This window comes from Bos taurus, chromosome 5, assembly GCF_002263795.3.
Source record: "Bos taurus isolate L1 Dominette 01449 registration number 42190680 breed Hereford chromosome 5, ARS-UCD2.0, whole genome shotgun sequence".
NCBI classification, from domain to species: Eukaryota; Metazoa; Chordata; class Mammalia; order Artiodactyla; family Bovidae; genus Bos; species Bos taurus.
Window position 1 is genome coordinate 22,465,023 of NC_037332.1, and position 15,816 is coordinate 22,480,838.

General features: G+C 40.6%; 2 long non-coding RNA genes across 2 annotated transcripts in view; one reads left to right on the top strand and one right to left on the bottom strand.

The window, feature by feature from the left end:
• The window catches only part of LOC132345247 (uncharacterized), a 178,518-nt gene that overhangs the window by 83,983 nt on the left and 78,719 nt on the right, over window positions 1-15,816 (bottom strand). The gene's annotated exons all lie outside the window — the stretch shown is intronic.
• Window positions 5,823-13,400, top strand: LOC107132468 (uncharacterized). The gene is made up of 2 exons (XR_001500306.2): window positions 5,823-11,848; window positions 12,932-13,400. It is a non-coding gene; the product is annotated as an uncharacterized lncRNA (long non-coding RNA).

Sequence of the window (15,816 nt, forward strand, 5' to 3'; positions counted from 1 at the left end):
GTCACACAGAGTCGGACACGACTGAAGTGACTTAGCAGCAGCAGCATCTGCATATCTGAGGTTACTGATATTTCTCCCAGCAATCTTGACTCCAGCTTGTGCTTCCTCCAGCCCAGCATTTCTCATGACGTACTCTGCATATAAGCTAAATAAGCAGGGTGACACTATACAGCCTTGACGTACTCCTTTTCCTATTTGGAACCAGTCTGTTGTTCCATGTCCAGTTCTAACTGTTGCTTCCTGACCTGCATACAAATTTCTCAAGAGGCAGGTCAGGTGGTCTGGTATTCCCATCTCTTTCAGAATTGTCCACCGTTTATTGTGATCCACACAGTTAAAGGCTTTGGCATAGTCAATAAAGCAGAAATAGATGTTTTTCGGGAACTCTCTTGCTTTTTCTATGATCCAGTAGATGTTGGCGATTTGACCTCTGGTTTTCTACATGCACCTCGAACATCTGGCAGTTCATGGTTCACATATTGCTGAAGCCTGGCTTGGAGAATTTTGAGCATTACTTTACTAGCGTGTGAGATGAGTGCAATTGTGCGGTAGTTTGAGCATTCTTTGGCACTGCCTTTCTTTGGGATTGGAATGAAAACTGACCTTTTCAGTCCTGTGGCCACTGCTGAGTTTTCCAAATTTGCTGGCATGTTGACTGCCTTTAGATGTTCATTAAAGAATATGGAGCAATGGGGGAAAAAAAAAAAAACTGAGAGAATATTAACATCAAAGAAGGAAAATTATAGAATTATAGAAGAAAGGAAATTAATCAGTTCCCTATATGGCTCAGCTATGAGGAACATTATATTTGAAATATTTGTAGATAGTCAATAGATAATACCTAAAATTGGAAATCAAGAAATATCTGTAGCTACTACTTAGAAATAAGAAAGCAAATACCAAATAGAAAACTGAAAGTTTTCTACGTATACTTTCAAGGTAAGGGATTAGAAAAGGGAGGCAGGATGGAGTAAAGTGGGGCTGAGCAGTGTCCTTATTATTTTGTCATTTTTTGTGATTATGAGCCACGTATATTTTCTTATATAGAAGATTTTACAGGTATGTTCTGCTGCTGCTGCTAAGTCACTTCAATCATGTCCGACTCTGTGCGACCCCATAGACGGCAGCCCGCCAGGCTCCGCCATCCCTGGGATTCTCCAGGCAAGAACACTGGAGTGGGTTGCCATTTCCTTCTCCAATGCATGAAAGTGAAAAGTGAAAGTGAAGTCGCTCAGTTGTGTCTGACTCTGGTGTCTGCAGCCCACCAGGCTCCTCCGTCCATGGGATTTTCCAAGCAAGAGTACTGGAGTGGGGTGTCATTGCCTTCTCCGCAGATGTGTTCTATTGACCTTCAAAAACAGTTTCTTGCTACTTTTATGCAAGCTTTTCAGAAACTAGAAAAAGAATTGTGCAGGGTTTTTTTTCGGTTGTCCTGGGTCTTTGTTGCAGCGCCTGGGCTTCTCTAGTTGTGCCATGTGAGCTTAACTGCCCCACATCCAATGGGATCTTAGCTCCCCAATCAGGGATTGAATGCGTGTTCCTTGCATTGGAAACTGGATTCTTTACCACTGGACCCTCAGGGAAGCCCCCAGAAATCTTTTTAATGTTTTTATTAGTTGTAATTGTGTATGTGGGGTTTTATTTGTTTCTTTCTGCATTAATTACTCTTACCAAGGCTTTATGTTAAGTGGAACGTACTTGGCATATAGCTTTTACCTCTACTAAGTATTTATTTGACAAGGTCCAGTTCAAAGGATTCTGCATGTAAAATACCCCCTCTGAAGTTTTCTCTCCTAAAAAATAACTTTTAAAAGAATCCACCTTGCAATGAAGGGGGCACAGTTTGGATCCCTGGTTGGGGAACTAAGATTCCAGGGCAGGACAGCTAAGCCTGAGTGCCTCCAGCCCTAGCATGCTGCAACTAAGACAGGAGGTAGCCAAATTGAAAAAATAAAAAATTATCCAGTAGAGAGAAATACTGGTAATACAGAAGAAAGACAAGAGGACTGCGGTACAAAACAAGAGGGCAGGGGTGAGGGACAGGAATGGGAGGATGACCGCTGGCTTGTGCTGTGCGCTTAGTTGCTCAGTCGTATCCTACTCTTTGCGACCCCACGGACTGTAGCCCACCAGGCTCCATGGAATTCTCCAGGCAAGAATACTGGAGGGGGTTGCCATTCCCTTCTCCAGGGGAATCTTCCCTCTGCAGGGATCAAACCCTGGTCTCCTGCAGTTGAATTCTTCACCGTCTGAGCCACCATGGAAGCCTGACAGCTGGCTTAACGAGCAACAAGGACAATCCATTTTAATATGATGGAACTCAAAGTACCTAAGCGAGGATGAAGGTAAATTGGCCAGATTGCTGGTAGATAAGGATGTTTTCCTCCCCGCCCGCCCCTTTTAAAATGTTATTTATTTATTTTTGTCTGTGCTGGGTCTTGTTGCTTCATGCAGGCTGTCTCTAGTTGTGGCAAGCGTAGGCTACACTCTAGTTGCAGTGCGCTGGTTTCTCATTGCAGAAGCTTCTTTTTTTGAGCACAGGCTCTAGAGCATGAAGGCTCACAGCAGTTGTGGCGCAAGGGTTCAGCTGCCTTGAGTCATGTGGAATCTTCCCGGACCAGGGATCAAACCTGTGTTCCCTGCATTGGCAAGCAGGTTCTTAACCACCAGTGGTCCTTTATTATTATTACTATTTTTTTAAATATTGTGGCACATGGGACAGATAAGGCACTGGCGCCCCACTCCGGTACTCTTGCCTGGAAAAATCCCGTGGACGGAGAAGCCTGGTGGGCTGCAGTCCATGGGGTCGCTAGGAGTCGGACACGACTGAGCGACTTCACTTTCACTTTTCACTTTCATGCATTGGAGAAGGAAATGGCAACCCACTCCAGTGTCCTTGCCTGGAGAATCCCAGGGACAGTGCGGCCTGGTGAGCTGCCGCCTATGGGGTCGCACTGTTGTAGCCACGTGTTCCGGGAAACAAACTTACTCAGAAGGACAATGCAGATAGTGGAGTGCAGTTTTTTACACCAGTGGGCCCAAGGCAGAGTCTCCTCTTAGCCAAGGACCCCGACCAGTTTTTGAGAAAACCTTATATACTTGCTCAAACCCACCTCCCCAAAGTCCTTGAAACTAGTCTGGACAAGGTAAAAGAGAGATATGACCAAAGTTAACCCATGATTCATGTGTCACAAGACTAGATAAACAGTGGACATTTATCAATAGGACTGTGGTCATATCCTGATAAACATAATGGAATTTACGACTTTGTTCTGTTACAGAGATAATTAGCATATTCTTTTAGGCAACAGAGAGTCCAAGTACAAGTCCTGAGGCTCTTTTATCTGGGGGTCTGGTTTTCCATCGGTATGCCGCTTCTATAGACACCGGGCACAAAGTTCAGAGTCCATGGGGAGGGTGACCATGCATGTAGCCTAATGTTCGCAGCCTGGCCTAAGATGAAGTCCAGCTCTGTCTGTTTCCTCCTTCAGCACAGGGTTGGACATGCCTGAAGCAACTTAGCAGCAGCAGCAGCAGCATAAGCTAAACACATACACACACACACATACACACACAGGCCCAGCAAATACGAAACAGTAGGGAAGAGGGAGGCAGTCATGATGCCCCCTAGTGGCCTTGAGGAGTCCTATTACCCCATCCAGACTTGCCTGATTCCTAAACCTTTCATGTCACTGGCAGGAAAACAGCAGTCTCTGCCCTTCTGTTTGTTGGAAGTGTCAAGAATGGGGCTGCTATGCAGATACAGAGAACAGGCTTGCAGACACAGCAGGGGAAGGAAAGAGTGGGACAACTGAAAGAGTCGCATTGAAATGTAATTACCGTATGCAAAATAGATAGCCAGTGGGAATTTGCTGTATGATGAAGAGAGCTCAATCAGGTGCTCTGTGACAACCTAGAGGGTGGGGTGGGGTTGGGTAGGGTGGGAGGGAGGTTCAAGAGGGAGGAGACAAATGTATACCTATGGCTCATTCACATTGTTGTACAGCAGAAACCAACACTGTAAAGCAATTACCCTCCAATTAAAAATAAATAAATAAGAACAGGGCAGCCAGTGCTAGGGGGACCCCGTAGATGTCTGCTTAGACCCCCAGGTTGGCTCCATCTGATGGATCCAGAGCACAGGCCAGAGCTCCAGTGAAGCAGATCCACTGGAAGTTCTAGAGCTCTCAGGATCTTCAGAAGAAGCCAGGACAAGAGGAAACCATGAGCTTCAAGTAAGTGAAGTGAGATCCAGAGAAAAAGCACCTACTCTCTTTGATTTTGCTGATATATGCACTCACTGGACGGAGACACTGAAGTGTCATGGCAATGAGGTGTTTAACATCTCATTTCTTCCTACCCCACTTACCGAAGGTGTGCGTACTTAACAAGGACAGAACTCAAACTGTCTTGTACTACCTAGGAAGGGAAAAAACACTGAAAGAAAGATCGTAATTGAAACCATCTATTGAAGAGAGGGGGCTTGCCAGGTAGTGCTAGTGGTAAAGAACCTGCCTGCCAATGTGTGAGAGATAAGAGACACAGGTTTGATCCCTGGGTCGGGAAGATCTCCTGGAGAAGGGCAAGGCAACCCACTCCAGTATCGTTGCTTGGAGAATCCCATGAACAGAGCCTGGAGGGCTACAGTCCACCAGGTCCCAAAGAATCGACTGAAGAGTGGAAGATATTTTAAGTATTTTCAAAAACTTAAGAAGGACCTCTTTTACTGACAATGTTAATTAAAAATCCTTTTTATTTATTACAGTAATTCTCCTAATTTTCTCTACCAGACAAAAGTTTATTAGACTTTCAGTGACTAGATATATTTGAAAGCAAAAACGGTATTAAAATGTTTTATAGATGAGAATTTTTACTTCTTCAGAATAAGTTTTACATGTAATGAATCTTTTAAGTGAGGGTTTTATGTCCTAAGACAATTTCCCCCCACTTAAAGTCAATGAGGATATTTATCTCCTTAGAGTATAGGGTTTCTTGGGTTGTTTTTTTTTGTTTTTTTTTTTACTAAAAACAAGATATTTTCTCAAAACATATGCCAACTATTTCTTCATTTTCTCTTAAAAGAATAACTTCCAAGTAAGTAAATGTTCATGTTAGAAATTATTAAGTACAAACTGGCATAATAACTAAAAATAGCTCAAATCTTCTAGCTACATTTTGTCAACAGTCTTGCTCTAGCCAAGTTCCGTATTAATTGCACAATCTATATTTTGGGAAAGACAGAACTTAATTGTTTCCAAACAAAATTTTAAGTCTGCATACTGTTTCCTTCCTCTGGTTGGTTTCAGTTAAATGAATTAATCTTTTAAACGGGAGAAGGCAGAAAGGGGAACTTTTTCAAAAACTTATTCAACATGTGCATTTCATCAAGCACTTTAATTATAAAGTTGCAATGGATAATTTTTGTTGCAATCATCTTTGGAGAGATTTCAGGTTTTTTTAGAGTATTTACTTTCATCTTTTGCCTTACACTTTGTACAGACAAATAGCGAACAGCAAATGCCAATTTGAAGAAAAAAATAATGCTTAAGGACCTGCAAGCAAAGGCCAAAAAAATCTTTAATACAGTTCAAGCAATATTATAGAAAAAAATCTTTATCAGCACATTCAATTGCCTCTTCCCAAAGTCGAAAAAAAAAAAAAAATACAAGTAACTCATTTAGAACAGTGAGTAAACATTTTCTCAGTTGATGAATGTTACTTTATGGACTTCTCAAGTACTCTTTATTTATTGAAGAGCAAGAATAACCATCGAGTTATTGGACTTTGAGCTAAGATGAATGTTTAAATCCTGAGGACTAGGCGCTAAATAACAGCTGACGCAGGTGCTACGCAGAAGTGGATTCAGTGAAGCTAGGAAGACAGGAGCGGCAGACAGGATTCGGAGCCAGTGTTGGTGAAAACTAGGACTGAGGAGCCAGCGGCAGTTCGTGAAGATAGGAAAGAGAAGCCCGGGAGCCAGTGCGACTTGGTGAAGGAAGCTAGGAAGAAGGAGCGAGTCCTAACGATTTGGAGGTGAAGCTAGGAGAGGATTCCAGGAAGGAGGAAGCCAGTGCGGTGTGGTGAAGCTAGCGTGCGGCTTGGCTTGGCAACCACGCGGAGGCGGCGAGCAGGCGGAGTGGAGGATAGATAGAGGATCCTAGAGCAGCAGACCAGTGTACGAGCCCCGCAGGGAGAGCCAGTGGTGTGGTAAAAATCCGTGAAGTCGGCACTATCGTGGGTTTTTTTTCCTCCTGTAACTCAGTATGGTAATATCTCTTATTAAATTTTCCTAATAGTAATGGGGGAGTTGTGTACTTAAGCATAAAGGGGATTTTATTACGGGGATGTAGGCCGGTTTTCGGGTGTCGTAGGTTTCTCTTTTTCAGGCCTATTTTCTCATGCATCTTGTCTGGAGCTTTTGAGGGCAGACTTCAAGGCCCGGAGGAATGGTAGATGGCAAGTGTTCTTGTTTTTAACCAATATGAGGGATGTCCTGAATTTGGTAGAACAACTGTGAGACAACTTCAGCAAGCTTTGTAAACAGGTTTTATATTCAGTTTGGGGGTAATGAAGCATTTCAGTTTCGTGAGTAGAGGGCCTACTTTTCTTTCCTCACCCTGTATTTTAAAAGTCTTCTAAATATGTAGTTTCGGTGTATAATTCTGGGCGGGGGGAGTTTTTTTGGGGGGGGAGCAAAATATGTTTTGAGTTCTTTTCCCTTTAGGTCTGTCTAGAATTCCAAAGGCAAATGACTCGAGGTAACAGGCGAAAAGAAAATCCAATATCAGGATAATCAGAACACTGCAGGTTTACAGTTATAGAAACTCTAGCACAAGCAGCTTTCACTTTGAGGTCTGTGGCGCAGCTGTCCATTGGAGTAATGGCTGGTAGTTTATTCTTTTTTTCCCCACCCCTTTATTAAATATTTTTATAAAGTACGTAACTGGTTATTTTTACTTAAATATTTTGGGGTGGTGTGAACAGGGAAGAGGGTGGGGGAGAAACTTTTTTTTTCTAAGATTTTCCACAGATTCTATAGTACTATTGACAATCTGAGTTAGAGAAGGATTGTACTGCTACGCTGTTTGGCACCAACACCTTCAGGGATTGGAGCAGCTTTTTTCCTTGGAAGAGTATTCCCAGTGAAGCTGAAATGTACAGCCCAGTGCAGCTTTGGTTCATATTCAGTCATCTCAGGAGAACTTCAGAAGAGCTTGACTAGGCCAAATGTTGAAGTTAAGTTTTCAAATAACGACTTTTAAGATACCTTTATTAAAGGGGAGGGGCAAATTTTGGCGATTTGTAGTTGGCAGTGGCTTGTAATGATTGGGATGGGGGGGGCGTGGGTTTAGGTAATTGTTTAGTTTTTGATTACAGATAAACTCATGCCAGAGAACTTAAATACTTAAGGTGGAAAAACTAAAGAAATCTCAACTTCCAAGTTGGCAAGTAACTCGAAATCCTCTGGTTCTGTTTTGCCCCAATTTTTGAATTTAACAGATGGGGAAGTTGATGACGATTCACTGGATTTAAAAGAGTAGGGCTTGGGAAAGGAAAATGACTGGGGGTTGGTCTGGCCCTCTGCGCTGACTTAGATAAAAACTTGGGGAATTTTTTTTTAAATGGTAAAGTTCGGATATAGTGTGTGGTTCTCTCTTGGAATATTTTTCAGGTGATTTAATAAAACTTAATACTACTATAGGAGCTTCAGAGCAAAGGAGGTGGCTTAATGATCCTGAAGGGATTTCTTCTGGTGGTAGCTTTTGTATTATCAAGTAAGATTCTTTTTTCGGCTGTATATAAGCAAGATTGTTTGGTTTATTCTTTTCTTTTTAGCGTAGGAAAAGTTTGTTGTTAAGGTATGCTTCAAAATTATTGTTAATTGTATTTTGAATTTACATCTAAGCCTTGTAAATCATAACTGATAAGAGGGGGTGGGCTTTTGTTGATGAGGGAGGGGAAACCTTTTTTTTTTGTAGACTTTTTTCAGATAACATCTTCTGAGTCATAACCAGCCTGGCAATCTGATGGCCTAGATGGAGAGGGGAACAGCTCCTTGGTGAATGATAAGTAAAGGCAGAAAAGATTGTATTTCATACCTACATTGGGGAAAAAAGCATAACCCTGAGATTTTCTTCTGATGAACACATTGTCTGCACATGCAAAAAAAAAAGCAAATGAAAACTACCAATTTAAAGTTAATGGAATCTACTACTATAAAGTTAATGGCTTAGCAAGCTGTATCCACAAAAATAATGAATTGATGAAAAATAAAAATAACGATACAATGAAGATCAAAATGTCAATCTCAATACTGCTTTTACAAAAGCAGAATTAAAAAAGCGAAATGAAAATAGCGCTACATATTAATCCTGGAAAAAAAAAGAAGCTGAAATAATTGAAATGAGTGGGATCAAGTGAATTGAGAGGAGGAAGAGGCTGTGCTGTTTGCCAATCTTTCGTTTGCCTCAGACAGGTTTTTCTTCATTATCAGAAGAGTTGCTTCATTTCATCTGGGAGCAGAAAACAGCAGGCAGCTGTTAACAGATAAGTTTAACTTGCATCTGCAGTATTGCATGTTAGGAATAAGTGCTTACCTTTGTGAAGAGCTGTGGAAGTCCTAGGTCCCTTACCTAAGGGATTCCAGGATTGTGAGGCATCGTCCCATCCAGCCTTTTAAAATTAGACAGGACAGCGTTCCTGTGGGCTTTGATGATGGGACAGCACATTTCATTCAAGAGGCAAGTAATTCCTTAAAGCCTCTTGAGATTAGCAAAGATAATGTTTATAAAACTAAGAACATTTGTTTAGCCTTGAATCTGACAGCCCTATTTAAGGGATAGTATTGTACTGTTAAGAATTCAGATTTTGTTAATCTTGCTAAAATTCAAATGTTACGTGTATTGTGCAGAAAACCATTAAATCATTCAAAATAAAATACTTTTATTTTTAGAGAATGTATGCTTTTAGGAAGCTGTCTCCTTATTTAAATAAAACATTGTTTGTCTGTAGTTAGTGTTGGGGCAATCTGGGGGGGGTTTCTTCTCATCTTTCAGAAACTTTGTCTGCGAACACTCTTTAATGGACAAGATCAGGAAATTGAGCAGAAGAACGAATTTAATTTAAGGCAGGAAAAAATTTTGTCCTTCGTAAAAGTGATGAGCATTTAATAATTCCAGGCACATGGCAATAGAGGCCCTCTAAATAAGGAATAAATACCTCTTAGACAGGTGGGAGATTATGATCAGAAGAACAGGTAACTTAACTCCTACAATGTTTGCAGAAAGTCAGGAGTCTGTCTAGTGGTTAAACTAGAAAAAAAATAAAGAAAAAAAAAAAAAAAAATCATATTTTTCACATTCAAAGCATAGCACGTATATACATGGGTAATATGAAGAAGTGTAAAATACAGTTACTACTCCCAACCTGATTAAATCTTATTGGGAAAAATAATCTTACTATGGGTACTTACTCTATCTCAACTGAGCTAGACTTTTCCATTCAGAAATCACCTATAAACCAGAGGCGTAACAACACTGGTCATGTGAAGAATTAAAGGGCTAGAGCATCAAGGTAGCAGAGAGAGAAGAAATGAATAGATTCACACTAGATCCAGATGTGTTACCCTTAAAAAGGCCTTAAAAGATATATCCTCACACAGGAATTTCTATAATAAAGAGTGCTATGCTTTACATAAATTCTCACTTAATCCTCATGACACTTTGAGGGACATCCGCTAGGCAGCTTTTGACAAACACGAATAGAGTTTTTAATCTCACTTTAGTTTAAATGGAATTATTTATGCATAATAGAGGCACATATATGCACAGGGAAAAAAGTGTGTGTGGTGGTGTTGTTGCGGTCATTATAAATGTCTTCTCTAGATGGTAAGATTTAAAATAACTTTTTCTTCTTGCTTACACGAAATTATAATTTGTAATTATAAATGGTTGTATATTGCTCATGTAATAAAATGCATACAAAATATTATTTCAAAAATAAAATTAAATGGTAAAAATACAAGTTGATTTAGTTAATGACTAAATGAAGATGATGGGTTCTATTCTCCTGCTATTAATACAAATAGCTGAGGGAATTTATTTCTAGAAGAACACTGTGCTAACTCCCGTACCTACACTATTTCATTTAATCCACAGAATTTTCTTACAATGTAGATGTTGCTACTATCCTCCCTTTACAGAATGGTGAAAATGAGACAGAGTTTTTGCCCCAGGTCTCATCACTATAAGTGGCAAAACTCTAATGTGAAGCTAGTCTCCTGAGCTTAAACTCCTAACCAGCATAACAGCAGTATCTCCTGTGACACAGGAGTTCCAGCTGCAGACAGAAGGTGCTCGCAGGCATGACGGTTATCTGGGTTGGGAGACCCAGAGACATGAAAGGAGAACTAATGTCAATCTAAAGTCAAGGCTAAACAGCTGGAGTCTTTCTCTCAATTCATGTCCTAAGTAGAAAAATATAAACCATTTTGGAGGTCTCTGGATGCATTGTGGGAAGAGTATTCTTACTAATCTCTGGTATTTTTTAGGCATGAAACCTTTTACAGTTAAAGTACTGTATTTTGTGATAAATTTTAATTTTCATAAATAAAATACAGTGTGTGCATGCTCAGCCATATCCGACTCTGGCATCCTCACAGACTGTAGCCCACAGGCTGTTTGGTCCATGGGATTTCCCAGGCAAGAACACTGGAGTGGACTGCCATATCCTTCCCTCCAGGGGATCTTCCCGAGCCAGAAATCAAATCGGCATCTCCTGCGTCTCTTGCACTGACAGGCAGATTCTTTTACCACTGAGCCACCCGGGAAGCCCCTCAGCACATACTAGGTGCTCCTAAAACGTCTGTAGACTGAATGAGTCTGGCGTGTCCTCTGTCTGTTGCTTACTTCCCCTTTACCTCTCCATTCTAGCTCATCCCCTGTCAAGTGCAGGGCTCCCGGAGGAGAGGACTGGGAACATTCTCCCCCTGTGCTCCTGGGGTGGGGCCAGGCCTCTGTGAGCTAAGGACTTTCAGACCATCGAGCCTCCCCTGGTCTGACTGAAGTTCAGGGATGGAGCAGTAAGAGGGTGCAGCCCCAACCCAGGTTCTGAACACATTCTAGGACCCCCTTCTAGAAGCCACTCAGGGGCACTGAGAGACACATGGGTGATGAACGCTACCTTCTTGCCAGTGACAAACTCATGTCAACAGCTAACGAAACACAGAGTGTGAGGTTTTTCAAAAATATTTCCATGATTTGAATTGTTCTAAATCCCAAATTAGAAATCTTTGCATCTCATCCTGAAACCAAATTTAATATTTGCTTACAGTAAGACCTTATATTTTAAAGTGTCATTTAAATTACCTAAGCATCCAGTAAGAATATGCTAGATTCCAAACCACCAAAGCCAAGATTTTAATGGGAACAAATTCTTTACTATTATCCCATAAGAGATAATTATGGAAGTTCATATGTGTGATCGCATATGGGTTTTAAATAAATTATTATGACATTAATTTATCTTGAAATCTAAGAAATCACTCCTGAGACCTGTTCATTTTGACTATATATATATATATATGTTATGATGTCTTTTAATTAACCTTATGCTAAAAGAGTCTGAAGATAATATTCTTCTTGGATATTGTTGGAAGGGCTGCGTAAATTGTAGGAGCAATGACACACATAGCTATGGAATGAACATTAATATGCTTTGTTTTGCTTATAGTGATGTTTAACTAAATATCTCCTGAAGCCAACTGTTGGAAGGTGGAAAAATCTGTGCAGGAATCACCATCTAGTTCTTAAAACAGGATGGAAATGTGGCTTGAGACAATTCTTTCCAAGTGAGTGTCTTGTGAACAATCGAATACATTTCCTCCTAAGAGCGTTAGGAAAAGTTTCAAAGCTTGCTTATGAAAAGAGAATCTCCCTTTCTCGTGCAGAGACTTAATGTCATTAGGCTCCTCATTTCATGATTTTATCCCTCAGTGGGTTATTAGGCTGGTTTCTTTGCCAGAACACAGAGAGAATTCCATCTATACTTCATTAGTTCATTCCATCAGTACTTCATAGAACACCACTATGGTACATGTCAAGCCCTAACCATCAAATCAGATCAGATCAGTCGCTCAGTCGTGTCTGACTCTTTGTGATCCCATGAATCGCAGCACGCCAGGCCTCCCTGTCCATCACCAACTCCCGGAGTTCACTCAGACTCACGTCCATCGAGTCAGTGATGCCATCCAGCCATCTCATCCTCTGTCGTCCCCTTCTCCTCCTGCCCCCAATCCCTCCCAGCATCACAGTCTTTTCCAATGAGTCAACTCTTCGCATGAGGTGGCCAAAGTACTGGAGTTTCAGCTTTAGCATCATTCCTTCCAAAGAAATCCCAGGGCTGATCTTCAGAATGGACTGGTTGGATCTCCTTGCAGTCCAAGGGACTCTCAAGAGTCTTCTCCAACACCACAGTTCAAAAGCATCAATTCTTCGGCGCTCAGCCTTCTTCACAGTCCAACTCTCACATCCATACATGACCACAGGAAAAACCATAGCCTTGACTAGACGAACCTTTGTTAGCAAAGCAATGTCTCTGCTTTTGAATATGCTATCTAGATTGGTCATAACTTTCCTTCCAATCCATAACCATACATGCATGTTAAAAATAATTACATACTGCCCATCACCACCATAATAGTACCGGTCCCATTAAATTGTTTCTAGGTCTTCCAGTTCCACAGAATCTATCAAGCTCTTTGCTTGCCACTGGAAGGGTCTGAAAAGCCAAGTGACACTCTTTTTCCTCTCCCCACACTCAATCATCTTTCCTACATTTAGCTGAGTTCTTAATCCCTTTCACTCCTTTAGGAGAAAAGGGAAAACAGGTGTCACAGGGAGAAAAAAAATTTTTCTTGCCTTTCCATCTCCAGGCAGATGAATCAATAAAAGATGAAGACAAAAGTGCTCCATCTTCTGGCCAAGTATGGATGTTCACCAGCAGATATTTCCTGTTGTATTAATAAAAGGAAGCATGATGTCGCCGGGACAAGATCTTGAAGATAGCTATTAATGAATCCTCTAATACCATGAAGAATAAAACGTCCTTCTCCTTGTCTCACAAACTTGAAATAGTTTTCTTCCAGTCTTCTTCTCTTACTTCCTTCACTCACACCTACCACCCTGCTAATAGTGTGGGATCTGGCTTGGCATCAGGCGAAGCTGTCCCCTCTCTGCCCTTTCATGTCCCAGCAGAAGGTACTTAACCTTTCAAATCCTCCCATCCTCATTGTAACATAAATAATGATTTTTCACTTCTGACCAACTGTGAGCACTAAATTAAATACAATCGCATGAGACACATAGAGAGCATCCAATAAATTTGAGGTACTCTGACTATAAGTATTGCTATGACTATTTGGGGTTTTTTTGCCATTTGAATTCAATTCAACACAAGTTTTTAACTCTTTACTGTGGTCAAGGTGCTGAGCACAGTAGTAGAAGTTTTTTCAGTGGAGCCTTTCCTTTCAACAAATTAATAATCTACCAGTGACAAAAGAAAAAAAAAAAACAACCTTTAATAAACAGGATATGGTAGGTGACAAAGAGAGCTATACAGTGTTCCAAGACAGTGCTTCTCAAACTGTAATGTAATGTACGTATCAACCACCTTGAGATCCTGTTAAAATGTGTATTTTGGAACCCTCCCTGGAGGTTCAATGGTTACGACTCTGCACTTCCAGTACAGTGGGCTTGGGTTCGATCCCTGGTCAAGGAGCTAAGATCCTACATGCAGCATGGTGTGGCCAAAAAATAAAATAAATTAAAAATAAAATAATCTTTTAAAATGCATATTTTGCTTCAGAAGGTCTGGGTGGGGCCCGAGAGTCTGCATTTCTAATAAGCACCCAGGTGATGCTGACGCAGCTGTGAGGGCTACCCTTTGTGTAACAAAGTTCTAGGATACTCGAGGAAAATACAGACAGGGTTTGTGCTTAGCTGATGTGCATTGCATATCTGTACTTGTTTCTTAAAGGCTGTAGACGTTCTGACTGGTCATTATCCATGATACTGTTAAACCTTCTGCTAGGTATCACTCCAGATATAAATATTACAGTCCTCCAGTACACAGCACAGATGTTACAGCTGGTTTTAAAGCAAATGAGTCAAGAGTAAGTGGGGTTTAAGAATGGTCTTGAAAGACTAGCAGAATTTTATTCAATCCCACTTGCTTGCCTAGTACCCTTCCCAAACACCGCAACTGCTGTTCATTTGGACTATAAAGTACCTTCTTATAATTTTCCTCTACAATAGCATTCCTTTGAACTTTTGAGAACAGACAACTTCATTGGAAGAATGGTTATTCCCACAGTCTCAAGCCTTCATTGCTGTTGTTTCTGGCTTTGCAATAAAATTAGACAATAAAAAAGTGCAGAGGCAATCCTCTATCTTAGAAGCTAAACCTCAGCCCTTCTCAAGCTGAGGCCAGCCCACAGGTATGTTCTTGTGCCAGAAACCAACTATTGAATTGCATACCAGTTTTTAACTGGGGACTTTCACATCAACAACTAGATGCCCAGCTTGAAGATTGGGAAATCCAGCTGCCCAAGGCCCACATTTGCAGCTGGATCAGAAGAGCCAGACCATAGAAGAGGGGGAGGGGAGTGCTATGCCTCAAATCTCATCCTCTCTCCTTGACCCACTGCACTCTCTCCTATTACTTGGCCTGTGTAAGTATTTGAGTTTGTGATTATATCTATGTAAAGCCCAGAAGTTACATTCCTTTGAAAAAAAAAAAAATTCTCTCAATGACACGTAACTACTATACACAGTAATTTTCAAAATACAAGGCAACTTTTTTCTACAAAAACAAAACTTTTTATAATAATCACACCATACTAAAAGCTAGTGTATTTTAGCTTTTAACTGGTATGTTGTCTCCAGTCTTTATTTCTACTCATTATTTCAGGATTTTGTTTTCTTCCATTCCCTACTTTGGGACTGAAAACAAAATACCTCCTTCTAGGTATGAAGGAGAAAAAGGATAAACAAGGAAATCAATACCCCATTTTGTAAGACATTTCTTAAGGCTACCCTAGCAAATTTATGAACCAGTAGCGGATTCATATAAATTAAAGGAACCAGAGAAAAGTGTGTTTTTTTCCCAACCTAGGTTCTCTATGTCCAGAATTTTATTACGGTAAAATGTGGGTAAATCCCTTTGGTTTCTTATGCCTCAATTATACCTCACAAGACAGAGAGAGAGAAGAAAATAGCTTTGAATCATTTTGAAAACATCTTCTGGGTACTGCTAATATATATGTATTTTTAAATCAAAGCCCTAATTTATTTACTTAAAGCATAGCTTATTTAAGATTTTTTTCTTTCTACATCTAAAGTTGAGCTATTTCAAATACTAAAAGATGATGCTGTGAAAGTGCTGCACTCAATATGCCAGCAAATTTGGAAAACTCAGCAGTGGACATAGGATGGGAAAAGGCCAGTTTTCATTCCAGTCCCAAAGAAAGGCAATGCCAAAGAATGCTCAAACTACCGCACAATTGCATTCATCTCACACGCTAGTAAAGTAATGCTCAAAATTCTCCAAGCCAGGTTTCAACAATACTTGAACCGTGAACTTCCAGATGTTCAAGCTGGATTTAGAAAAGGCAGAGGAACCAGGATCAAATTGCCAACATCCATTGGATCATCAAAAAGGCAAGAGAGCTCCACAAAAACATCTACTTCTGCCTTATTGATTACGCCAAAGCCTTTGACTGTATGGATCACAACAAACTGTGGAAAATTCTGAAAGAGA